Source organism: Protopterus annectens, chromosome 2.part2, assembly GCF_019279795.1.
Source record: "Protopterus annectens isolate FY-2018-M chromosome 2.part2, PAN1.0, whole genome shotgun sequence".
NCBI lineage: Eukaryota > Metazoa > Chordata > Ceratodontiformes > Protopteridae > Protopterus > Protopterus annectens.
Genome location: NC_056730.1, coordinates 889,493,394 through 889,521,246, shown reverse-complemented (window position 1 = coordinate 889,521,246; position 27,853 = coordinate 889,493,394). Strand labels below are relative to the sequence as shown.

Here is a 27,853-nt window from a genome sequence, read left to right as displayed (position 1 = left end):
ATAGAAAGTAAGAAGCTGGTCAGCAATCCTGCTTAACAAAGGGTCTGAAGTAGGGGGATCAATGGGTAGACAGGCTTAAACAGAAGCAACTGACAGAAGCAAAGGAAAATGCCAACTTTGTAAAGCTCTGAAGTATTCCAGGAATATATCTATTTAACACTGTTTCTGTAAGGCTTCATAGCACCCCCCCTCTATCTTTAGCACGTCATTCAGAATGTGTGTGCCAGCCTAGAATTAGTATGTAATCATTCAAGCTGTCAATTACAATGGCCAGGTAGGGGGTGCTTAATGGACCCCTCGTTTCAAGTCAAAAGGGTCTTCATGCTAAATTAAGGCTACACATTTTCCTTTTGCCAACATGTACAAGAGGGAGAACCAGAGTTACCTTGGCCAAAACGAGGCTACTAGAACGACTTTTTACCTTTGCCATTTGATTTTTAGGAGTATCCTAAGGATTGATGGCACAAAATGGAAAGTGTGAAAAAACGGACTTATCCAACTGAAAAAGAAGGCATCTATTTCTAGGCTTTTGAAATTCTCAACAGAAAAATGGTCTCAGTTACCTGGTTCAGAGGCAAGTCAAACAGGTATACTTCCGTTATACCTCACAGCTTGGTTAAACCCAAAACACAACACAAACATGGTGCTCCGGAGTCATGCCTACCCACTACTTCCCCTTCCAGTACAAATGGCAGGATTTAAGTTCCCACCCCCCTCTACATGACCACATCATTGTGGTGTCGTCAGTCATCACAGTAGGTTGTGGAAGTAAACTTACCATAACAGTAGATGTTCAAATACATCACTGTTGTATTTGCTTAAGCTATATGGGATGCCTTGCCAAGGACTGGACCAGGGTTGGCCAACTTCCAAAGCTTTAAGGCAGCACTGCACAGCAAAACAAAGGGCAGGATAAAAGCTAGTGGCTACAGCATTAACTCTTCAGAGGTTTCTTTCCTCCAAACATGAAGATTAGAGTCCTGACAGTAAATACATGCGAGGAAAAAAAAAGCATATATACCCACACCGTAGAGGGAGGGTGCAACAACAGGAACATTTTTGAACATCTATTGTTACGGCAAGTTTATCTGCACAACTGTACCATGTTCATCACTGGATCAATGTTGCAGTAGCCTAAGCTATACTGGACAAATACCAGAGCTTTGGAAACAAGGGAGGAAGGAAGGTTGAGAGTCCGTGAGCCCCTGGAAAATAGTCCTAGCAAAACCTGTTGTGGACCTAGAGAAAGAATTTATTCTGTAGTGCTTAGTAAAGGTTTGCACAGATGTTCAAATTGCTGCCACTAGTACATTTCTATGGCCCACCACTTTCCAATAAGCTAGAGAAGTATCCAAAGTCCTTGTACAGTACACCCAAGTCTTTGCTCCAATGTGTCCTATGGTGAGAACAGCAAAACACAGCAGCATGGGACACCATTTGGAAAAAAGAAAGAGAGAGAGCTGTGTACTAACCATAACTTGACATTGGTGTTATTCCAAGTCTTCATCACCATAAGGTCAAGGAACAGACATCGGATCAGAGTCAGCAACATTCAGACTGATCCAAGGCTCTAGCTCCTCTCTTTCCTATGATGCCCTGCTACACTAATCCCCAGATAGAGTTTGCTAACATAATCCTAAAAACTACTCCTACAAATGTGGAAGGAAAACACTCCAACTTCCACCATGATCGAAACAAGGTAGGGGGGTGGTAGGTGGGAAATGTGATGAATGAAGACATAGGATAACACAGATGCCAACTTATGGTTAGTATGTAACTATCTGATGTTATCCAGGTCTCCAGTCACCACCACAGGGTCAGAGTTCCCCAGTTACCATATATCCTGGGAGGCCTCAAGGAAGGACTTGCCAGAGCACAGCGGAGCCAAAAGAAGCTCTGCTCCTAGGAATCAAATCCAGCTTGTAATGGGATATAAAGGTGCGAGGATTAGACCAACTAGCAGCAGTAAAGATCTCATCAATAGGAAGCCTTGCTGCAAAGGACAAAGTCACCAAAGACCTAGCAGAATGGGCCCTGACATTATCTGGAACCTCAAGATTATTAAGATTGCAGACCATAGAGATGCATCTAGATATCCATTTAAAAATAGTGACCTTAGAAACTGGAAGACCACATCTGTTAGCAGAAAAAGCCACAAAAAGCTGCTCTAATTTATGAAAATCTAGTCCTATGCAAGTAGAACCATAGCTGGCAGTTAATATCCAAGGTATGTATAATATATCCCCCTCTGTTGGAATAGTTGGGGAAGAATACGGGAAACTGAATACATTGACTTAAGGTAGACTCTGAAGCAATCTTGGGGAAAAAGGAGGGAAGACTCTGTCCTTGTGGAAAGTCATCTAAGGAGGAGTAATGGTGACAGCTTGTATCTCTGAGACCCTCCTACCTGAAGTGATAGCCACCAGAAGGGCAGTCTTCCAAGATGGAAACTTGATATCACAGGAAATAGGCTCAAAGGGACCCCTAGTCAGACTGCAGAACCACCATAAGGTCCCAAGGATGCAAAGGGTCCTTAATCCGTGGCTGAAGCAGAAAAAAACTACATAAAAGCTTTAAAGCCTAGATGAAAAGATAGATTTGAAGCGCTCATAAAAGTTGGAAATTGCAGCCAACTGAAACTTAATAGTGGTAAAGCTTGCTCCCTCTTGGAAAGGGAGGACAAGAACAAAAGTATATCTGAAACCGAAGTGGAAAAAGGATCCAGATTCATGCTCCTGGCCCAGACAGAGAACCTTTTCCACTTACTCCTGTATAACTTTCTAGGTGAGGGTTTCTGGGAGGTCAGCAGGATACATTTAATGGGGGATGCTAGCCTGGACTGTTTCCTGATCATTGGAACTGGAGAAACCATCTTGAGGTGAAGGGTTTGAAGGTTTGGGAGAGGAAGCCTTGATAGATGGGAAATCAGATCCTGACAGGGATCTAGTATCCATAGTGGATATGTCAGATGAGACTTGGAGAACTATGGCTGACTAGGCCAGAAAGGGGCAATGAGGATAAGGGATGTCCTCAGGCATTGCGCTTTCTGCAGAACCTTGGGCATTAAGGGAACGGGAGGATATGGTTAAAGGAGGCCAATTGTGGACTAGTGTTTCCCTTGTTGACTCCCCCTGAGGGGGGGGGGGGAATTAGGGTGAAATACCTGCTGCATTCGTGGTTGACTGGGGAGGCAAAAAGGTTCCAGCATGCTTGACCCCAACGGTCAGAAATCTGCTTCGCCACTGAAGGATTTAGGGACCACTCGTGAGGACTCCAGACAGATCTGCTGAGCCTGTCGGCCAACACAATGGAATCCCTGGATATGTGCGTTGCAATAAGCAAGTGGCCAGAGGACATAGCCCATTCCCACACTCTCATGGCCTCGCTGCACAATGGTCAAAAACATGTTCCCCCTTGCTTGTTAACATACTAGATGACTACTATATTGTCTGTTTGAATTGCAACTGTCCCTAGAGGGATGAAGTCCTTAAAGGTTTGCAATGACAGAACTGCTCTCATCTCTAGAACCTTTATATGAAACTTCTTCTCTACTGAGGACTACATGCCTTGTACAGTCTTCCCCGTTAAAAAAAAAAAAAAAAAAAAAAAAGCCTCCCACCCCAGCAGGGAGGTGTGTACGGTTACTGTGGCCATGGGCATTGGAAGAATTCCTATGACTGAAGCCTGTGTGCAGATGTCAACCTCCAGTGGTGGCATCAGTTTTATGGTCATAGAAAGTCCACTGTAACACACGCATGTGGTACCTGGCCAGAGAATGAGAAGAATGGCCCAGGTCATGGATCTGATAACCTGAAAAACCAAGTGAACCGGGGGGGGGGGCGTGACAGGTCTAATATCTGTGTGACTTGTTCCTGTATCAACTGAATTCTGCGTAGAGGTAAAGCTGCAATCTCTAAAATGGAGTCCAACTGAACTCCTATGAACTCAAACTGTTGAGTGGGGATCAGATTGGATTTTGCAAGGCTGACTGTTAGCCCCAAATGACGGAAGACGGGGAGAACTAACTAAATTGCCTGCATCAGTCGATGCCTTGAGGGTGCAGAGAGGAGCCAATTGTCTCAGTACGGAAAGAAGTGGAACCCTTGCAAATGCAGGTGAGCTGCTACCACTGCTATACATTTGGTAAACACCCAGGGGGCTGTGGTGAGACCAAAGGGTAGGGCTCTGAACTGGTAATGACTGGCTCCCAGCTGGAGGTGAAGATGTCTCCTGGAATGCCTGTCTATTTTGATATGATATTAAGCATCCTGGAGACCCACAGGGCACATACAATCATCCTTGCTTAAAAGTGGCAGAATGGACTGAGCAGTGTCCATCCAGAAGTTTGATTTCTTCAATGAAAGATTAAGCTTGCTGAGATCCAGAACAGGAAGATCCACAGTCTTTTTTGCACTAAAAATGAGAAGTGCAAATAAGTGCCTCTGTCCTGCTGGGACCTCTTGGATTGTTCTTTATAGAAGTTGAACTTCTTTGGAAGCAAAGTCCTTTTGACTGGGTGGAACATCTGGAAGGCAACGTCTTACTGGAGGGGGTTCCGAAAAGGGGATGAAATAGCCCCTGGAAACAATATTTAACACCCACTGACAGAAGTGATGTTTGTCCAGGTTAGTAGGTGTAGGGAAATGTGACCTACGACTTCAGGCAGAGCAGCCAGGCAACGCTTCAAGAGCGCTGATTGGAATGCTCACAGAAGGGTTACCTGGAGCCCTGATTTTGCAGATCCCATCCTGCCTCATGTGTGGCAGCATCCGCTGAAGCCTCTGCCCCTGCCTATGGAAGAGGATTCATCAAGAGTGTCCTGTGCCTTACGGAACCACGTCTTCCCCAGTGAGTCTTAGTGTAGTGCCTTTTGGAAGTAGAAAGCTAGATCCCCACCGCAGTCAGAGTCTTTCCTTCCTGCTCGCTGCGGGTCAAAGTATCCTTCACAGAAGATCCAAAGAGAGTAGAACCATCAAGGAAGCATTGGTAAAGGACACCTTAAAGCGTTCCACGAACCCATAAGCATAGCCGGTCATGACACCGCAAGGCAATGCCTGCAACAGCAGCTCGAGAGGTAGCTTCCACGGCATTGGAAATTAACCTCAGATTGGATAGCTTGGAAGACACCTGCTTAAGGTTATCCACAAGCAACAACTTTGTAAGGGAGGTGGAAAGTTCTTGGACTAAATCCCTTTGGAGACTGATAAAATGTGCCAAATTGTTTGTTGCTCTCAGTCCAAAGGTAGCAGAGGTATACACCCCCTTCCGGGAGTCCCTGTTCAGGGGATGGACCATGGAGCTCTGCTAGTTCCTTTTTTGTGGCAGTAGCAACCACGATGGTACTGACTGACTCCTTTGCTCCAAGATAAAAAGTTTTCCAGGAGACCAAGGAACTTGTCAGCCCTCTTTGGAACAGGCTCCACTGTGTGCGGTTCCTTCCAGGCCCTGCTGGTGATCATATCCACTAACTCTCATTGGGATAAGGAACACCCAAGGAGGTAGACAGGCCAATCCTGAAGGCCTTCAGAAACAAGGACTCCTCCTAAGATGGGTTGGGGAGACCATCAGCCCTAGTTTCAGGAGCTCAAAGATGTCTCCAAAGAAGATAATGGGAGGAGATCTGGGGGACCCATCTCCTTCCTTAAGGTCTGTATCCACAGTGCGGGACTCCACTGGGGAGTTTTAAGTGCCTCCTCTTGCATGGTCTATTATGATGAACCTCTTCCTCTGGGGAGGACTCTGAAGAGACAGGGACTCCCAGAGGGGAAGAAACCCCCTGAAGGCTCAAACAGGAGGGCTGCCCCGGACAGGATGTGAGGCCTTGCCAGGCAAATTAGTGAGAGGCCAGGAGGGACATGGAGGTGCTGCAGAGGAAAGTCTAGACCTGGAGAAGGTCCTCTCTACCACCTGGAAAGCAGAGAGACTGGAAGTGGGCCCGTTCCCCACATCTGAGAGGAGGAACACGTCTGGAAACAGCTCCCTGACCCCCGGATGATACCAGCCCAGAGCTAGTGCAAGCCAAAGTGCTGAGAGGAACAGACTGGTCAGAAAATCCAAAATAATGGTACCAGATCCCCAACATCAACCACTCCAGTACGGGGCTCGCCCTGCTCAGAGGATGGGGAACAGAATAAGCCAGGGACCCCGGCAGGGTCAAGAAAGGGGGGTATACTCAGCCTCGCCAGAATCTGGCTACAGACCGTCCTGGTCCCTAGAATCCAAAGCCACCGGGGTTGGATGAGGAGAATGAGAAACTGGGGGGGGGGGGGGTGTCAGGCTCCCCTGGCCAGATGAAACTTTGTGCCTTAAGGAAACTCCACATCATCCTGTCCATGTCTGAGGGCAAGAGACTTCTAGGAGATCTAGAGAAGGAAAAGGAGTGGGCAAACTTGGAGGGAGACCTCCCCTGACCTATCATGCTCTGGGGAATGGATCCGACGCTTCGGAGCAGACTGGGATAGCAACATCTTCCAAGACCAAAAGTGAATCCAACGACCTTTTGGATCTGAAGGCCTAGCCGAATCAGCCGACAGATCTGGCAGAAAAGTCGGATCAAAGGCTGGCCTCTGATCTAGAGAGGACTGGGGTCCTACAGACTGTTCCATGGCTCTCGGCTCAGAAGTTCTCTGATCCGAGACTGACTGGGTTGGGATCGGATCTGGGGACTTGGGATCCAACAGCAGTGGCTTCTTGGAGGGCGCTGGCTGAAGAGAAGGGATTTTCCTCTTCAGATCATAAGAGGAAGGCTTGGAGGGAGAAACAAAGGGTGCCCCCTGAGCCAAACCCTTTAGCAAGAGCTTGCTGCGGCACTCTGCAAAGCCCTGGAGTTAAACGCAGCACAAAGGTCATATTCAACCTCCAGATGCAGGGTGCCCAAGAAATAAACCCACACTTTTTAAAGCCAACAGGCTCATCAGTCATTATGCTACTACTACAAATCAAAAATGAACTTAAAAAAAAAAAAAAAAGAGAAAGAAAAAAAAAAAATACAACTACTCCCCTAACAACAAAGTCTACAGTCCTAACGGACAGTGTACCGACACTGAGCCTACTTACTAAAAACGACGCTAGAAAAAAAGTACACTATCAAGCATCATGTTCTGTATATAAAACGGATAAAAACCTTAAAATCCTTATAACAGCAATTGGTTAAATACAACAGACTAAAACAAATCATAGTAAGTAAGAAACAGACTATTGTCTGTTATAACTGTAGCTTTTGTAAATATATAAAAATATATGTAGAATTTATGCACCCAGTTTCTAAAAATAACTATTTTTCAATCATTTGCTACCAGTCATATTGAAAATGTGATTTACCTTGCCAACTGGGAAATGCTCAGGTTTCTATACAGGTAAGACTAATAAGTCAAAAGATGGGACAGCATCACACGCTTTACACAAGCACATTCAATATATGGAAATGAACAGTTCAAGTTTAGAGTGCTACAAAACAGATTTGAATCATAGCGGTAGAAATATTGTTACTGTTACAGAAGCAGTGGAATATAAATGGATAAATTTTAGGGCAGATTCTCACCTTTCTTAAACATGATAAATAGCATTAAGCACATATTTAAAGCACTCCATTACTTGATGTTGTATAAGAATTTTTATACTGCTCTTAGATTATTTTTTATGGTTATGTGGTTTTACTGGAAATTAAAGGGTTAATGTTTATTGAATGAACCATGGTGGTGCAGCAGTTAGTGCTGTCGCCTCAAAGCAAGAGGTTCTCCCGTTCGATTCTCAGCTCGAGCGCCTTCCATGTGGAGTATGCATGTCCTCCTAGAGGTCGTGTGACATTTAAAGACATGCAGGTAGGTGCGTGCATGAATGGGTGTGCTTTCTTTGAAGGTTGGGTGTCAGGCTGGCAACTCTGCACCGTAAAAATCCACTGCCAAATCATTAGTGGACTGGAGTTCCACTGTGGCGACCCCTAACCAGGAAAAGCCGAAAGAAGCTTTAATTAATAGGCTGGCTGTGATTTTATATAGGTTATATAAATGCTTAATGGAGGTTTTAAACTGTTGCACTGAGAAAGAGTTTTGTACTGGAAAGCTTTGCAGTGCTGCAGTTTACTGAATAAACTTATTATTTTGTAAAACAGTGTCTTTTTGGAATAATGAGACATCTTCATCCAAACAGTAAGAGACAGGGAAAGAGTAAATAAGAATGTGGCTGAGAAGTACAGGATAGTCAGGGAGCACCTGCTTTTTTCAGGAAAGGGAGATTTCTGCATAGAAGTAGCCCAGTTAGCTTTAGCAGGAGGATCCCATTTCCCACCCTTTTTACATTTGGGAGGAGGGCAAGACTGCCTACGAATGAAAGCTAGCTTATTAGGATAATTCCTTTGGACTTAGGCACAGGAAAAATAAAAATAGCTTTCAACTCTACTTAAGGGCTTACCCTTTTTTCCTGTAGGGAAATCATCATCAGCAGCACCAAACAATTGCTTGTTGCCCACAGGAGTGCCCATCAACTTATTCTTAATACCATCAGGCAGAGGTTGCACCCTAAGACAGGAATACCTCCTCATCACAGAGCCAGAAGCAGAAGCCCAGAAGCATCTGCTGTATCACAGCTGCACTTAACAGAATGGTAAGCTAACTGCAATGAAGTCCCTAACAAGGAGAGAGCAGAAGTCTTCCCCTCAGACTCAGGAAGGTCAGAAATAACCTGACAGGCCTGAGAAAGTTCAGCCAAAATATACCTAGCCATATGGTCTGATAACTGACAGCCTGGAAAGCAAGGGCAGCTAAGGTACATACCTTCTTACCCAGCCTTTCCATAGCCTTGCTGTCATTATCAGAAGAAAGCAACTTTGTAGAACGCAGTAACATAGATGGCATGTTAGATGCTACAGACACCACAGAAGGGTCAGCAGATGGGCACCTATAGAGAAATTTGCAGTAATCAGCTACCTTATAAAACCTATCAGGCTTCTTGGTGGCAGGGGGCTGGGAATCAGGAGCCTGGGATGCAGTCGAAAAAGCACCCAAGACAGCCATAACAGGAGGAACAGCAAAAGGTCTAGGAGAATCCATTTCCAGCAGCTCTTAATATATTTTCTGAACCTCAAAAACCTGGGCACTATCCCATTTAAAGAATTCTATCATTCTGGAAATTGTCCCCAAAGGAAATCTCAAGAAGAGCATCAGGGTTAGTGGACTCCTCCTTAGAACTGTAGTCTAAAGAAGGAATTTGGGAAGCATAAGCAAGGGATTCCACATCCAAATCCCCATCCTCCTCAGAGAAATCCTGTGTTCTGGGTCTCTTAGGAATAAAACACCAAGAGGGACCTGGTACAGAAATTCCTTGAGGGGGCTACAAGGCCATAAGGGCATTAAACTCTGTGTGAAATTCTGCCAGTCACTCTGAGGGTCCTTAGGAGCAGCAGTCATTTGCCTTGCAGTTTGTTTTTTCTTTAAAGTGACACCAGCATTACAAAACATAAAAGGCTCAAACCCCATAAGACACTCTACAACAGTAGTCAGAACCTCCCCATAACCAAAATTTGAGTAACACCTCTAGGCTTTTCAGTAATATGCAGCCGTGGTTCCCCCAAACATCTGTAGCAGACATCTGCAAAGCCTCCAGGTACGTGCGTGATGTCTGATCCATGTCGGCCTCTGAAGCGGTTGTGGCAGAAGAATCCAACAAAACGGCTGGGCAATCCTCTAGGCTTTCACTAGACTCGAGATGTCTGGCAGAAACGGCATAGTCAAAGAATCAAACCTAGCTTTCTTGGCCTTTTTCTTTGCTAATGGCTGATCCTCAGAGCGGGAAGTTCTTTCTAAGTCTTTCACTAAAGTTTAAGATGTTGGTTCTTTGAATACATGGCCAAAGAGGAAAGCAGACTATGAAGAGTCTTCAGGACAAAGCCTGACAAATAGAACAGGCTGTATGGTCGTGGGAAGCACCAAGACAAAATAAATATTGCTTGTGACCATCTTTATGGGCATCTCCCACACTGGCATTTATCCTTTCTGGATGACATGAAGCCCACAGGCAACCAAACAAAAGATAAGAGCAAATACATCAACAGGGACCTTAACTGAAAAATGGCTTGGTGAACCAGCAAACTATTGAGCATTCAGACTGATTATTTAAGATGGTGTTTGGACTGGCAGCAAAGAAATTCTGAGGATGGTACATTCAGACATCATTTTATGCCCTACACTGTACATTAGGAACATAGGTGCGACGTACTGCATACCCTTAGCAAGCTAAAGGCTTTAGTACACTGGGCAGACATCGGGTCATCCTTGGCAGAGGATCCCTACTGTAAGGAATACTACAATAGTGAAATGGAAGGACATCAACTGATTTTGGGAGCCTGAAGCCTCTAGGTAAGGTTAGAACTGGAGAAACCAAGCAGTTAATTTCATGGATGGTCTGGAGGCGGCAATCCAGATGTGTATGTATTAATGGGTTTGGACACTGATCCACGGTAGATGTACTAGAAGAGGCCACAGGAAGGGAAAACATGTATGTCAGGAGCAGAAGGGAAAAATGAGGGCCACTTTTGCCTTGTACTTTCTGGCTGAATCTGTTCATTAAGGGCATTGGAGTTAGGCATACAGAAGACCTTGGGGCCAAGTGTGGAGCAGAGCATCCCACTGACTGTCCCTGTGGTCAGGGCAAAATAACGGCTGCACTCGTTTAGTTTAGAAGCAAACAGATCATAGCAAGGTTGGCCCTAGGAATGGAAAATCAGTTGCCACTTTTGGAATGAGGGACCATTTGTAAAGCATTAATAAAGCTCTGCTCAATTTATCCATTAGTACACTGAACATTCCTGGTATATGCGTCGCCATCAGAAAGCAATGAGAAGACATCGCTCACTGCCAAACTTTCATGGCCTCTTGACATAGGGGACAGGAGAGAGTTCCTCCCAGTTAGGAGATATAACAGACTACCAATATGTCGTCGGACTGTATGGAAATCATACCCTTGGGGAGGACATCCTGGAATGCCTGCAGCGCTGGGAGGACTGCCCTCCTCTCCAAGATACCGACGTGAAGCCTGACCTCTGTAGGTGACCAAGAACCTTGGACGGTCCTTTTGAAATGCCCCCACCACCACAGGAGGGAGGGAGGCATTCGTGGTCACTATTGCCACAGGAGGATCCATCTGTAACAGCTGTCCTTCTGTCATGGACGTGGATTTTATCCACCAGATGTGTTGTTTACAGATTTGAGTGATGCCAATTTTCTATTCACCGGATGAACATTTTGAGATCACTTCATACCTAGGGTCCACTGAAGTACTCATGTGAAATCGGGCTAGTGGAACCATTATGACTGTAGAAGATATTAGACCTAAAAGACATCAGCCTTGCCAAGAAGAGAAGGGTGATGGAGTGTTTGCATAGCTGTAAGAAGCAGGGAGAGCACTCTGAGGTGGAGAAGTCCTGTGATCTGTAGATATTATCTGATGTCCCCTGGATTCAGTTCCATCTGTTGAGTTGGGGTAAGAGGACTTTTGGATACGTTGACTGTGATCTGTGCATCTTTCATTAGATGGAGCAGAAGGTCCAGATGATTCAATATCAGATCCCTGGAGGTAGCAGTTAGGAGCCAATTGTCGAGATGCACAAAAACATGGATCCCTAGCAGGTGAAGATGCACTGCCATTATCTTGGTAAACACCCTGGGGGCTGTGGTAAAAAGTACAGTTTTGTACCTACCATAAATGTAGATGTCCGATAGGAATGCATCTGCAGTCCTTACAAATGGGTTGTCCTGTCGTCAGGCAGCCCTTCGGTCGGCCGGATTCCAAAGTCTGGGTCTGGCTTCGGCTGGTGTCGCACTTCACCTGACATCATAGCTGCAGTTTTTCAGGTATAAAGGCATCAGCCGACGCCATTTTCCTCAGTGTTTCTTGCCCCAGATGCCAAGTGCCCTCTTGGAAGGCTAAATTTGGATAAATGCCAATGATTCCAAATAGTAGAGAGCAAACACAAAAATAAGCATGTATGTACATATATACAAACAAATGCACCATAATAGATTCCCCCAGCTAGCTATAAGATGGGCAAATACCCTAGGAGCACCACAGAGGGGAAGGCGGGTGGGTAATCCTGACTGCAGATGCATTCCTATCGGACATCTACATTTATGGTAGGTACAAAACTGTACTATGTTCTTCAAGGATGCATCTGCAGTCCTTACAAATGGGTAGAATACCATAGCCAAACTGGGGGAGGTGGAAAAAAAAAAGTTATGGTGTAGTTAGGATCCCTTGCAAAACAGCAGTGGCAAAACCTGCTCGGGATCTAGAGTATAAAGGTAAATTATAATGCTTGGCAAATGTATGCACGGAGCTCCAAGTAGCAGCCTCTAAAATGTCCTTGGTAGCCACTCCTCGTAAGAAGGCTGTGGTAGTGGCTGTAGCCCTTGTAGAGTGAGGCCTGATGTTCTCTGGATTCTTTCCATGGTAGGAGTAACAAAATCTAATGCAATTTCCTATCCACTTGGAGATTGCCTGTTTTGAAATTACTTTTCCTTCCCTTCCTGTTGCATATGCTACCAGTAGCTGGTCAGTTTTTCTATTGCCCTTGGTTCTGTCCAGGTAGTAGTAGTAGCGTAATTGTCTATGTACATCCAAGGTATGCAGCAGTCTTTCTCCCCTGTTCTGTGGGTTGGGGAAGAATGTAGGTAGGTGGATAGCCTGATTTAAAGAAACTCTGGAAACCACCTTAGGCATAAAGGAAGGATTTGTTCTCATGGACACTATCTTGATGGAAGATCAGGAAGGGTTGCACTGCCATTAATGCCTGAAGTTCAGATACCCTTCTTGCTGAAGTGATTGCCAGCAGGAAAGCGGTCTTCCATGAAAAGTATTGCAATTCTGCTGTTGCTGCTGGTTCGAAAGGAGGAAGTGTCAATTTTTCTAGCACAAAGTTCAAGTCCCATGCTGGTAATGGTGGCTTCCTAGGAGGCTTTACATTTTTAATTCCTCTCAGAAACTGTCTGAGCAGAGGATGTGAGAAGACAGGAGGATCCAAGTCGTATTCTGCTGAAATAGCTGATGCATGAATTTTGATGAAGGAATAGGACAGGCCTGTGTGGAAGAGCTCTGCCAAGTATTCCAGAATGTTGGCTATGTTTACCAGTGACACATCTTCTCCTTTTGCAGTACTCCAAATGAGATATCTTTTCCATTTTGCTGAATAATTTATTCTTGTTTTGGGTCTGCGAGCCTCAAGGATAATGTCTTTAACCCTTTGGGATAAATTTGGGTTAATTGGTCTTATGCAATGTTCCAGGCAGTCAGCTGCAGAGTTTGCAGGTTTGGATGCAGATTGTTGTAATTGTTCTGTGTTAACAGCAAGGGAACCAGGGGTAGTGGCCATATTTGTTCCCGAGACATGCTCCTCAGTAATGGGTACCAATGTTGCCTTGGCCAGTCTGGAGCTATCAGAATGATCCTTGGACGGTCCTCTTTGATCTTCAATAGCACTTTGTGCATCAAAGGAAGTGGTGGGAATGCATATGCTGTCAGGTTTTTCCAACTGAAGGATAGGGAGTCCAGCTTCCAAGCAAGTGGGTGGTACGTCCTTGTGCAGAATTTCTTTAGTTGGTGATTGCGTGGGGATGAAAATAAGTCTATGTCTGGGAGTCCCCATTTTCTTGTAATTGTTTTGAAGATGTCCGGATGCAGCATCCATTCGTGGGCATCCATGGTAGTCCTGCTTAAAATGTCTGCTAGGATGTTTTCTTTTCCTGGTACAAAATTGCTTTAACTGAATGTTGTAGCTCAGGGCCACATTCCAGAGATCCAGTGCCATCCGCAAGAGGATACGAATGTGTGCCTCCTGTTTGTTGATGTACCACATGACTGTGGTGTTGTCTGTCCTTATCAGCAATGGACCTTGTTGAAGGAATGGTCTGAATGCCTGAATTGCCAGTTTTACTGCCAGCATTTCTTTTAGATTTATGTGTAGGTGCAGTTGATTTTGAGACCATAAGCCTTGTATGCACTTGTCCAGCATGTGTGCCCCCCAACCGAGGTCTGAGGCATCTGTCGTGATGGTTTGGCTTGGTTGAGCACTGTGAAAAGGCAATCCTGTGTTTGATTGACAAGCCTGAGCCCACCATAGGAATTCTTGCTTCAGGCATGGAATAATGGGAATCTGGGTTTCTAAGCTGTGCTTGTGTTGAGACCATAAATTCCTTAGGTACCACTGTAGTTTTCTCATATGCAGCCTGGCATGAGGAAAGTACAGTTTTGTACCTACCATAAATGTAGATGTTCGAAGATCCACATTGCTGCAGTCCTTACATATGGGTAGTCCGCTGTCCTCGGTCGGCCCGAATACCAAAGTATTAGGCTGACGTCGGTCAAGGCGCTTAAAACTGACATCAGGACGTCAGGGTACAAAAGCGCATGACCGACGTCATTTCCTCAGTCTTTTCTTGCCCCAGATGTCAGAAGGCCCCAACAAGAAAGGCCAAAGCCAAAACCAGCAAAACTAACCAACCACCCGCACTAACCATATTTACAATATGTACAACACAAACCACACCACCACCTTCAACAACAGAGGGGAAGGAGGGAGGTAGAAGACTGCAGCAATGTGGATCTTCAACATCTACATTTATGGTAGGTACAAAACTGTACTATGTTCTTCATCTCACATTGCTGCAGTCCTTACATATGGGTAGAATCCCAAAGCAGAGGTAAGGGAGGATGGCAAAACTAAAGCATTAGGAGCTGCCAAAATGCCCTGTAAAATTGCAGTGGCAAATCCAGCCCTAGATTTAGAGTAAAGTGGAAGGTGGTAATGCTTAGAGAAAGTATGCACTGAACTCCAAGTAGCTGCTTCCAAAATATCTTTAGTAGCCACCCCTTAAAAAAGCTGTAGAAGTGGCAGTAGCCCTAGTGGAATGAGGCCTAATCCCAGCTGGAATCTCCTTACCATGATGGGAATAACAAAGTAATACAAAAACCAATCCACTTAGAAATAGTTTGTTTTGAAACAGGTTTGCCCTGAGAACCCAAAGCAAAAGAAACAAACAACTGCCGAGACTGCCTGAACCCTTTAGTTCTGCTCAAATAATATCGCAACTGTCTGTGTATATCCAAAGTGTGCAAAATCCTTTCCCCTTTATTTTGGGGGTTTGCATAAAAAGTAGGCAAATGAATAGTTTGGTTTAAAGCCACACTAGAAGCCACTTTAGGCATAAAAGAAGGGTTAGTACGCAAAGACACCCTATCCTTGTGGAAAATTAAGAAAGGCTCAACTGCCATAAGGGCCTGTAATTCAGAAACCCTTCTCGCAGAGGTAATGGCCAACAAAAAAGCAGTCTTCCATGATAAATATTTCAACTCTGCAGATGCTGCAGGCTCAAAAGATTGCAGAGTGAGTTTCTCCAACACAAAATTGAGATCCCAAGCAGGAGTAGGAGCTCTACGTGGGGGTCTTATATTCCTTGCCCCTCTAAGGAATTGCTTAAACAAAGGCTGAGAAAATAATGGTGGGTCACAGTCATAGTGAGCAGAAATTGCTGCAGCATGAACCTTTATAGAGGAGAAGGACAAACCTTTGTCCAATAACTCAGTAAGGTATTGAAGCGCAACACTTAAATTAGGTTTAGAAACATCAAAGTCCTTTGCTGTACTCCAAAATAAAAATCTCCTCCATTTATCTATGTAAACTTTCCTTGTACTAGGCCTTCTGGCCTCCAAAATAACATTCAAAACTTGTTGTGGAAGCTGAGACCTCCAGGGTTTAAAACAGAATATGCCAGGCTGTCAGATGTAGAGAATGAAGTTTGACATTGAGTAAATGACTGTTCTCCTGAAACAGCAGGTGAGGAATCAAGGCAAAGGCCATGGAGGCTCCGCACCAGACTTCTCAGTAATGGGTACCAGTGCTGTCGAGGCCAATCTGGAGCTATTAAAATCATGTTTGGCTTGTCCTGTCTGACCTTCAGGAGTACCTTTGGGAGGAGAGGCAGAGGTGGAAAGGCATACACGTGAAGATTGCTCCAATTGAATGAGAGAGCATCCACTTTCCAAGCTGTGGGATGAAACCTTTTTGTGCAAAACTTTGGCAGCTGGTAATTTAGTGGAGAAGCGAACAGATCTATGTCTGGAGTTCCCCATAACACTGTCAATCTCCAAAATACACGAGGATCCAATCTCCACTTGTGGGGATCCATAATTTGTCTGCTCAACACATCTGCTAAGGAGTTCTGTGCTCCTGGCAGAAACCTTGCCTGAAGATTTAGCTGTAAACTGAGAGCAGTCTCCCACAAAAATCATTGCTTGTCTGCATAGAGGATAAGAATGCGTTCCCCCTTGCTTGTTGATGTACCACATGACAGTTGTGTTGTCTGTTTGAATCAACACCTGCCCTGGAAGAAGTAAATCCTTGAAAGCTATCAATGCAAATTGGACTGCTAACATCTCCTTCAAGTTGATATGTAGATGTTGAAGTCTGGCAGGCCACGTGTCTTGTACCCATTTTCCATTTAGATGAGCTCCCCAAGCTTTGTCTGAGGCATCTGTCGTTAAAATCCGACTCGCCTCTGGCCAGGTCACAGAGAGTCCCTTGTTTAGGTGACATTCCTGAGCCCACCACAAAAATTCCTTTTGAATGCAAGGTATTATCTGAATGACAGTGTCCAAATCTTGGCAGTGCCGTGTCCATACATTCTTGAGATACCATTGTAGCTTCCTCATATGCAGTTTGGCATTGGGAAGTACCAGAATACAAGATGCCATGAACCCCAAGGCTTGAAGGACTGTCCTTGCAGTCAGCCTGGACTGACGAGACAATTGGTGGAAGTAAAGAGAAAGATTCTTTTGTTTGTCCGGGATCAAAAAGGCCATCTGGGATGCTGTATTCAGTCTCACACCCAGAAAGCACATGTCCTGAGAGGGTACTAGACTGGACTTTATTTCGTTCACAGAATACCCCAGGCATCTTAACACTGCCATCACATACTGTAAATGATGAAGAAGTTCATCCTTTTCTTGGGCCAGAATCAGGCAATCGTCCAAATAAGGATAGATTTGTATTCCTCTTAGCCTGAAGAAAGCTACCACTGGAGCCAGAACCTTCGTGAACACTCTGGGCGCAGTAGATAAGCCAAAGGGCAATGCAGAGAACTGATAATGTGAAGTCCCAGCCCGAAAACGCAGATACTTCCTGCAACTGGGCCTGATAGGAACATGAAGGTAAGCCTCCTTGAGATCCAGAGTCACCATCCAGTGATCTTTGCCCAGCAGAGGTAAAAGCTGTTGTAACGCCAACATTTTGAACTTGGGAATGTCCAGATATGTGTTGAGGATAGATAAATCCAAAATTGGTCTCCACGTGTTTCCTTTCTTTGGTACTAGAAACAGGCGAGAATAAAATCCTAGGCCCACTTCTGGCAGAGGGACCGGTTGTATGGCCCCTATTTGAAGTAGTAGAGAAATTTGTTTGTGAGCCTCTAGTCTTTGCTGAGGAGGAACGTCCGGCATGCCTTTGAAAGGAGGCAAGGTATGGAAATAAAACTTGTAACCTTGGTGTATGATATCCAATACCCATTTGTCTTGGGTAATCAACATCCAATTTTCCTTGAGTGCTAACCTTCCTCCCAAAGGTGCTGCCAGGCAAGAAGGAACTGGCAGCTGAAAAAGTAGGTCATTGGGCCTGTTTACGAAAGGACTGGCCCCTGCCCTCACCCGAAGATTGTGCAGGTGAACTCCCTGTTCTAGGTCTGAAAGAACTCTGAGCTCTGCCCCTACCACGTCTAGATCTACCCCTAGACTGAGAATCATAAGTAGGATACGTCCACCCCTTAGCAGGCCAATTCCTACTAAACTTGGAGGCTGAACTTGCAAAAATCTTTAACAGCCTGCATACACCTAGCCACGCCTTCCGTTTTTTTCAAGACTGACCATACAGGTGAACCAAACACCACATCAGACTGCAAAGGAGCATCCAAAATCCTTGTCTTAACATGGTCAGATAAATTCTGATCCTTCAGCCAGGCGTGCCTGCGAAGAACTGAGCCAGTGGCAGCCACCCTAGACGGGGCCTGCACAGCATCAAAACCACACTGTAATTAATGCTTACCCACCTGTTCAGAGACATGCACCAAATCTTGTAATTCTTTACACTCAATGCCTTCCGCCAGAGCATCCACCTTAGACTTCAATTGAGAAAGAAGAAAGTTTTGATATTTCAACATATGAAACTGGCAATTCAAAGACCTCATAGCTAAGGTAGAAGATGTATAGACCTTCTTTCCCCATCTATCCAAAGCTCTGGCTTCTTTATCTAGAGGAACCGGATTTTTTACAACAGAGGCCTTGACACCCTTAGGTCCCTGACTAATAGTTTCTGGGTCCGCCCTAGGACTCTTATAAAGATATTTATGAGCCTCAGGCACCCTGTAATACCTATCCGGTTTAACAGGAGCAGGAGGCAGAGAATCAGGATTAAGTGAAGCCTCTGCAAACACATCTTCCACAACATCCAGAACAGGGGGTATAGCCAAGGGCCTATGCTGGGGTAACAGCAAAAATTCCCTAAGCCTTTTCCGAGAATCAGAGAAGTCCTGACCTTCCCACTTAAAATGTTCCCTCATAGAATGAAGTGTCTCTGAAAAAGAAAAATCCTCAGGAGGAGAAGCAGAAGGAGTGGAATCATCTGCATCAGAATAAGGAGAGTACTCCTGCAAGTCTTCAGCTGAAGACTCTGAAACATCCGAAGCCTGCTCAAAACTTCCCACCTCTGGCTCCACCCTAGGCCTCTTATCAGGAGGGGGCAAAGAACCTCTAAACAGAGAAATCAAATCTTCTGCCATTTTAAGCATGTGCTTCTTAGGCACAGACCATGCTGAACTAGGAGTGACACCAACAGAAGCTAAAACTGGCCTGCCTCTGGGAGAAGCCTTGGAAACAGAAGGAGAAGGCCTAACCACCCTAGGAAGGGAGGGGAGTACAGTAACTTGAGAAGCCCATTCAGCCTGACCTGCCTCCTGAGAGACCACCTCCTGCAAAATCAAAGTCTCCCCCTGAGACTCCAGAGAAGTCTCCGCCGGAACCACCGTTCCACTGAAGCTCTAAGAACCGGCGTCCGGAACGGACGACTCATCTTGCCTGGGTTTAACTGCTTTGTCTTTGCGCTTCAGAGAAGCGGGCGCCGGAGAATCCGACGGCATATTATAATTGCACCGCTTCCCAAAGACCAGCCTAGCACAATCTAACCTTCGCTAATAGTGCGCTTATTGAACCTAGCACAAAAGCGACACCCAACAACGCCGTGCTCAGGCCCCAAACAAGGAATACACAAAGAATGATAATCCCTATGCGGTATCTGTTTCCCACAAGAAATACAGTTATTCACTTTTTCTGACATCCGGTAAAACACTGAGGCAAGAAAAGACCAAAATATTCCCAACGGGTACTTAGCCAACTTGGATTCGGTCTGAAACTCAGAATTAAAATTTCAGAATGAACGGCACTTGTAACGCTGCTTCTGCATCGGACCATGCGGCAAAAGACTGAGGAAATGACGTTGGTCATGCGCTTTTGTACCCTGACATCCTGATGTCAGTTTTAAGCGCCTTGACCGACGTCAGCCTAATACTTTGGTATTCGGGCCGACCGAGGACAGCGGACTACCCATATGTAAGGACTGCAGCAATGTGAGATGAAGAACATCCAATATTATACAGGATGCCATGAAGCCCAAGGCTTGCAGTACTTTTCTTGCCGTCAGATGGTTCTGTTTTGTTAAGGCCAAGAAGTAGAGGTAGCTGCTCCTGTTTTTCTACTGTTAGGAATGCCATTTGCCTTGATGTGTCCAACTCTGCACCCAAAAAGGTTATTCTCTGGGATGGTATCAGCCTTGACTTTTTTATATTGACTGTGTATCCCAGGGCTTGCAGCAGATAAATGACCCTTTGTAAATCTTCTGCTAGCTTGCTTTTGTTGTCCGCTTGTATCAGGCAGTCGTCCAGGTATGGGTAGATTTGGATTCCCTGAAGCCTGCAATGAGCAATTACTGATGCCAGGCATTTCGTGAACACTCTGGGCGCAGTAGATAAGCCAAAGGGCAATGCTGAGAATTGATAATGCTCTGATCCTGCAAGAAATCTGAGGTATCTTCTGCAGTTTGGTCGTATGGGGACGTGCAGGTATGCCTCCTTGAGATCTAGAGTCACCAGCCAAGACTCCTTGCCCAGCATGGGAAGAAGCTGCTGTAGGGTCAGCATTTTGAATTTTGGAACGATGAGGAATGTGTTTAAAGCGGACAAGTCGAGAATAGGTCTCCATTTGCCTTCTTTTCTTGGTACCAGGAAGAGTCTGGAGTAAAATCCCTTGCCCTGCTCCATAGATGGTACCTTTTCTACAGCTCTCATCCTTAATAATTGGGATATCTGTTTTTGTGCTTCCGTCTTTTGATTTGGAGGTAGGTTTGGCATTCCTCTTCCCTGGTAGAGTATGGAAGTGAAATCTGTAACCTTGGTCTATTATCTGTAAAATCCAGTTGTCTCTTGTGATGTAATGCCAGTTTGTTGTAAATAAGGCTAGCTTCCCGCCTAAGGGTGCTTGCAGTTGTTCCCTGGTAGGCGGTGCCAGAGCCAAGTCACTGTGATTGACCAGTAGTTGTGGTGGTGGCTGTGTCTGTGCCTCGCTGGTTGTTGCCCTGCCACTGACGTCCTCTGTAAGCACCCCTGGATTGGCTTCTGCCTCTTGAATGCCTATTCCTGCCTCTGAGTTCTGGAGGAGTCTGGAAAGGACCAATTCTTGGAGGGCCAATTCCTGCTAAACCTCAGAGGTTGGACCTGTAAGAAATCTTTTACTGTTTGGACAGATTTTGCCTTCTCTTCCATCTTCAGTACTTGTTGTGCTGGAGAGCCAAACAAATTGATCTTATCCATAGGAGCATCCAATAGTTTTGATTTGATATGGTCTGGTAATGCCTGTTCTTTTAGCCATGCATGCCTTCTGATGACTGTGCCAGTCATGGCTGATCTAAAGGAAGCCTCCAGTGCATCATAGCCGCATTTTAGGGAATGGTTACTGACTTGTTGAATGTTATGTACCATTTCCTGCACATATTTCTTACTGTTTCATCTGAAGACACTTTTTTAGTTAACTGATCTAGCAAAAATTCTTGATACTGCATCATGTGAAATTGACAGTTCAAGGCCCTAGCTGAAAGAGTAACAGAAGTGTAAACTTTTTTACCCCATCTCTCTAAGGATCTGGATTCCCTTTCAGAGGGGAGGGTTTTTTTGGTAGAGGAGGCTGCTACAGCCTTAGGTCCTTGGGAGATAGTCACTGGATCTGCAAGGGGAACCTTATACAGGTGGTAATGTGTGTCCGGGACCCTGTAGAATCTATCGGGCTTAACAGGGGCCGGAGGCAGAGAATCAGGAGCAGTGCAGGCATCATTAAATGCATCATCTACAACAGAAAGAACTGGAGGAATGGCTAAAGGCCTATGTTGAGGCAAATGCAGAAAAGTTCTAAGCCTTTTTCTGGAATCTGAAAAATCCTGGCCCTGCCACTGAAATTGTTCCCTCATAGCATGCAGGGTTTCCCCAAAGGAAAATTCCTCAGGCGGAGAGGCAGAAGGAATGGACTCTTCACCATCAGAGTCTTCATAAGGGAGTATGGGGCCTCTGGAGGGTCTGTATCATTTGAGTCATCAGAGGAATCATCTGTAGACACTGGCTCAGGGGCTCAGCTCTGGGCCTCTTCTCTGGAGGCGGGTGAGAGGCCCTGTCTGGTTGAGGTTGGGATCCTCGGATTAAAGAGATAAGATCCTCTGCTAAACTAAGCATTTGTGAACTAGAGCTAGGCCTGTGAGAGGGGGGCTTAGCAGGCACAGATTTAGTAGTTTTAGCTGCTTTAGCCCTGGCAAAGGCCTTAATGGACATGGCTGCAGGTGGCCTAGCAGCTCCACGTGCAGGGGTTGAAATATCCAAGGGAATAGTGCCTGATAATTCCTGAGAAACTGTAACAGCAGGTGGGATATCAGAAGCAGATTCCACGAGGTTGGAAGAGGCCTCGGCTGAAGGAAAGTTTTCGGCTGAAGGAGGAACCGCTAGCTCGGTTTCAGCCGAAACAGAGACACTCGCGGTTGGCTTAACCGCGGTTTCAGCCGAAACCGCGAACCATGAGTGTCTGTCCTTTTCCTTGCGTTTTTTTAGATATTTGCGAAGTCGGAGGATCCGACGGCATAATATAAGCAAAATCGGAGCCGAAAAACTCCTCAGCAAACTCCGACCGACGTCTAAGCGTCCGCCGGTTAAAAGAAGCACAAGCTAGACAAGCTGCGATGTCGTGGTCTGGGCCTAGACAAGGTAAGCAGTATGAGTAGAAATCTTTGAGGTATTTGTTTCCCACAAGTTAAACAGTTATTCACTTTTTCTGACATCGGCTGAGGCAAGAAAGAGTCCCAACGGGTACTTAGCTTTTAGAAGTCTTCAAGTAGTATTCGGTAGTAGTAATCTCTGGTTCTGACCGACCGGCACTTGCGAACAGCTTCTGCTTCGGGCGCCACGCGGCAAGAAAGACTGAGGAAAATGGCGTCGGCTGATGCCTTTATACCCGAAAAACTGCAGCTATGACGTCGGGTGAAGTGCGACACCAGCCGAAGCCAGACCCAGACTTTGGAATCCGGCCGACCGAAGGACTGCCTGACGACAGGACAACCCATTTGTAAGGACTGCAGATGCATCCTTGAAGGACATCCAAAGTGCACGGCTCTGAATGGATAGGGATTGGCAACCAGCTGGAAAAGGAGGAATATCCTTGAATGCTTCTTTATCTTTACAGAATAGTATTCATCCTGGAGATCAGTGGAGCACATACAATCTTCCTCAGCAGAGGCAAAATGGACTGAATTGCGACCATCCGGACTTTGTTTAACAAACTGATTTAGAGGACTTGGACCCAAACTGGGTCTGAGGTCCCCTGTTTTCTTGGGTACCAACAAGAACCTCAAATATAGACTTCAGATTCTAACTGGTCTTTGGGGACCAGTTGGAGGTCTCTCTAACAGCATTGAAACTTCTGTTGCTGCAAGTTCCCACTGACTGGGTGGAACATTGAGAACTTTTTTTTTTTTACTGGAGGAAGGGAAAAGGGAATTAAACAGCCTCTGGAAATTATGTCCAACACCAAAGAAGCTGTTATATTTTGCGGGGCTTGCAGGTACATGGATAAGCATCCCCTCGACTGCCTCCAGAGTGCAGCAGTCTGGCAACCCTTCAGGAGCACTGCTAGGGCTGCTCAGTGAATGCACAGTGAAGCCCTGGCTGTGTGGTCTGCTTCAGACACTAGGCAAATGTCCACTGTAGTTACCTCTTCCTCTGACATAAAAAGGTCCATCCCCAAGGCTGTCACAATAAAAACTTTACTTGCAGAGCCACATTTTCTTCCCAGCCCTTTGATCCCTACAAAAAAGGGGCTCTGTGGAGTGTAGAAGCTAATTCCCACTGCAGAGAGTTCTACCACCTTGTTCACTCCTGGGTAGCATGTCTTTTACCTTGGGTCCATACAGAGTGGATCCAAAGGGGGCATTCACAAAGGAGTTTTCAGCCAAATCATAAAGATGCATCCCAGCATGCCAACACAAGGTAATACAGGTGCCTACCACCCTAGCCATGACATCAGCTGCATTGAAAAGCAATTGCATGGCTACTTTGGAAATAGACTGGACAGTAGAAAGCTGGGAGTCCAGTGTATTCTGAACATCAGCAGACAGATTACCAGAGAGAGACTTGGAGAGCTCTTTGACCATGTCTCCCTGGAATCTAGTAACATGAGCCAACTACAGCTGAGTGCAAAAGTTGCTAAAGTGTAGGTCAGTTCCTCAAAACTAGTCCATAGTCTTAAGCAGCCTGTTAAGAGAAAGGCCAAAGGATTTTTTTTGGGATTGTTCAATATCTCTGCTCATGAAGTACTGGAGAACGTAACCTTGGACTCGCTAGATCCAGAGAGGGATAGACCCAAGAAACTGTCACTTATGATCTACAATGTTTCAAATCCAACCAGCTGTCACCATTACATCAGGGGAACACTTCCTTTATTTTTCAGGATCTGTTTTGTCAGGTTCTCTCTGTTTTTCCCCTTCTGTTTTTCTTTTACTTTCTCAGTTTCCTTGTGCTTTTCGTTTGGCCCGTCTGTGGTCTGCTCTTATCCTGTTTACTAGCTGGAGAAGTAGCAGTGGGTAGGTAGAAGCAGCAGAAACTGAAGACTCAAGTCTGTGGAGGGAGGAGGTTATCAACTATGAGCTTCTCTCCTTGTCTGGAGTGCCTAAAACTAAAGCAATCACAAGCTTGGCATTGGGGTATCAGGGTGGGCAGTGACAAAACAGTACACACATAGTAAGGGGATCCTGAATATGGAGCTTAGGTTCATAGGTAGGTACTAGGCTATCAGCCCTGGGGCCTATATAAGTCTAGCCAAAAAGGTTCTCTGACTTTCGCCACCCAAGAAAATTATTTTCCTGTGCCGCTGTCAAGCAGTGCCACAGACGCGATTCCTGGGGTGAATTTTCCATTTTCCATCCAAGATTTTTCTTAAAGAGGGCCAATGAGGAGCTTTGCTTGACATGAATAGGTAAGTATGTTCCAGAGTATGGGAAGTCTCTGGGACAGGAATCTATCCCTCCAGCATGTTCTGTTTATTGTGGTGACAAGGTTTAGGTCCCTGGAGCATGTGGTTCGGAGATATTGGGATTTCTTTAGGTGTAGCATGTCCAACAGCTCTGGGTTTGACCTAGCTTTGTATGTTAGGCAGAGATCAACTGAGAAGGCGATATGCGACTGAGTAGAGCTGGAGTTTTTTGAGACTGTCTGCATATGGCATCTGTTTGAGGCCGATAATCCTCTTAGCGAGGTATATCTGTGGACTTTCCTACTGTTGTAGGTGTCTTGTGAGATGCATGCCAAATGGGGCAACTGTTGTAGGTGTCTTGTGAGATGCATGCCAAATGGGGCATTGTACTCTAAAAATGGGTCTGATCAGGGATGAGTACAGAGGAACTACAATGGGCCTGATGAGGGGATGAGTACAGAGGAACAAGGACCTTTTTTCTAGAGGAGAAGCCTTTTGTGATGGTGTGCCACATAGGATTTCCTGCACTACCGTGGCGATGTGGTCATCAACGAAGAGACTACTGTCCACCTGTGTCACGAGGTCTCTTATCACACTTCGTGTTTAGTGAGCTACCGCCTATGTGGTAGTTCATGGATACAGAGTTTTTCCCAAAGGGGATGATGATGCACTTTTGCAATGAGCTTGAGGCCATGACTGACACCAAGCATCTGTCTCTGCGAGGCCCTTTTGTAGAATTTCTACATAATTAGGTGATTCTATTATGGCTCCCAGTTTGCAGTCATCTGCAAACTTTGCTAGCCAAAGGCCTTCTGTGTTGGCCTGCACTTCAGAGAAGTAGATGCTGAACAGAAGAGGACCCAGGACCAAATCCTGTGGTACTCCACTCGTCACTGGTCAGAAATTGGACTTGGAGTCGGCTACTTTTACTGTGTGGGTTCTGTCAGTGAGCCAGTTGGCCACCCATCTTGTGACAGATTTATGCCCAGTTTAGTGAGTTTATCTATAATTCCAGAGTGGGGGATGGTATCAAAATCTTTGGTGAGGTCAAGATAGGCTGTGTGCACAACCTTGCCCTGTCTATGGCTCTAGTGACTGCTTCAAAGTTAATCAGGTTTAGTAGACATGATCTACCTTTTACAAACCCAAACTGAGTGGGGTCCAGGGTTTGGTGGTTTTCTAGGTCTGTTTATAAGCTCCAAGATATGTTCATGGCCTTGCAGACCAGGTTCTTCAGGCTAATGGGGCAGTAGTTTCCAGAGTCCATGGTGGCACCCCCTTTGTGGAGTGGGATAAAAGTTGCCATGCATCATTCAGTAGGCACATAGTCTGAGGTGAGGTTATGACTGAACATGGTACTTAGGTGGGGTGCCAGTTCATTCTGTAGTTCGTGCAGTACGCAGCCTGGTTCCATGGATGCTGTGTTCTTGGCTTTGGAAAGTGCAGTCTACTTGTTCATCCATGATTACTGGGGCTTTCCATTCTTCCTGTATTAAGATGGGCCCTTTGGAGAGCGAGAGGGGGGTAAAGTTAGCACTGAACCTGCCAGGATGTTGGCAATATCGGTCGGTTCTGTATATTTAGTGCCATTGTGCTGTAGCTCAGAGCAGATCTGAGTGTTGCCATTGAGATTCTTGACATAGCTGTAGAATGCTTTGTGGCCATCTTAGGAAAATAAAATCTCCACTGATTCCAAACTGGCTTTGAAGGATTTTAGGAGGGATCGCAGCTTCTTGCTGAGGCTGACCAGGGAGTTCCTCCAATCTTGGGATTTTACTCTTTTTTGCAACAGCTTCTTCCTTCTGTTGTAGAGTTTGCTTATGGCAGGGGACCACCAGATTGGCTTCCTTTTTTTGGAGGATAGCGTCTTGGTTCTGTTGGGGATGACACGATCCAGCACTCATGTATGTGCTTATACACTGCATTTGTGCAAGATTCAGCAGCCGTACCTCTACTCTCCATCTGCATGGGTGTCTAAGTTTGCCACTTCTTTCTTAAAAAGCATGAAATTGGCTTTGGAGTAGTTTTTGACAGTGGTTTCCTGAATGGGGGTGGGTTATGGATGTCTAGGGTGATTAGTTTGTGGTCGGATCTGACCAGCGAGGAGATTACCTCTGACGTGGAATACCGGTTACCCATATTAGTAATGACCAGGTCCAGGATATTGCTGCCCCTGGTGGGGGTGTGGACAAGCTGATCCAAGGTGTTGGAATTTATGAATTCCAGAAAATGTTGAGCAAATGAGTTGGAACATGAGTAGTTTTCCCAGTTGATGGTGGAGTAGTTGAAATCGCCCATAATTAAGGTATTGGGTTGTACCTTAATATTTTCCAGTATCTTAAGAAATGAAGAGTGGGAATCCTGGGGCATGTTGGAGGATCTGTAACAAGCTACAACTTGGATTGCAGTCTTGCCCAGAGTTAGCTGCATGTCGATAATTTCAGATGCATTATGTTGAGCAACTAGCCTGGAGGTATGGATATCCTTAACAAATATGGACACGCCTCCGCCTTTAGTGCTTTGGTCCAGGTTAGGTGGCCGAAAGGTGTGGTATGAATTATAGCCTGGTAATGCAGGGGTGCTCTCTGGAGCCTTGAACCAGGTCTCTGTCACTGCACAAATGTCGATGATCTCCATTTTAAGGAGTGCCTTTTGTGGTTTAGACTTCTAGTATCGAGTAGCATTACCCTCAGAGTTTGTTTGCTTGTACCTGTTATGGTGGTGAATTTAGCATTTGAACCTTGCCTAAAAAAGGCACTATAGGGGTGGCAAGAGGCTTAGCCAGTATCTGGAATCGCAGGGGCGACAGGTGCAGGCCATCTCTGGCAAAGCATCGTGGTCTGTTGACCATGTCGTCCCAGGCCGACAGATACTGGATCCCCTTAGGAGGACACCAGAAGCTTAGCCAATTGTTGAAGTGAATTAATTTTGTTCTTGTACTGCGGTATCATTCTGGGCGATGGAAGGATGCTACTCAGGGCTAGGGTCACACCTGCCTGGGCTACAAGATCCGAGAGCTCCTCCAAGTCTCTTCATGTAGTCCAGGGAGGTGCGTCTCAGGTCATTCACACTAACATGGACAATGACAAAGTCGTATTTGTACTTGTTGTGGAGTGACCTGAGTGCGTGTGTTATGTGGTGGATCCTGGCACCTGACAGGCAGCTGACAGTAACTTTCTCCTTGTTTAGCCTGGTGAGTGGGACATTGTGCCTGACTATAGAGTCACCTAGGACTAGTGTGTTGGGTACATTGTTTTGCCTTATGGGC

General features: G+C 45.6%; 1 protein-coding gene across 1 annotated transcript in view; it reads right to left on the bottom strand.

Moving 5' to 3' along the window:
- The window catches only part of SRP19 (signal recognition particle 19), a 236,124-nt gene that overhangs the window by 14,110 nt on the left and 194,161 nt on the right, over positions 1-27,853 (bottom strand). The window lies entirely within an intron of this gene.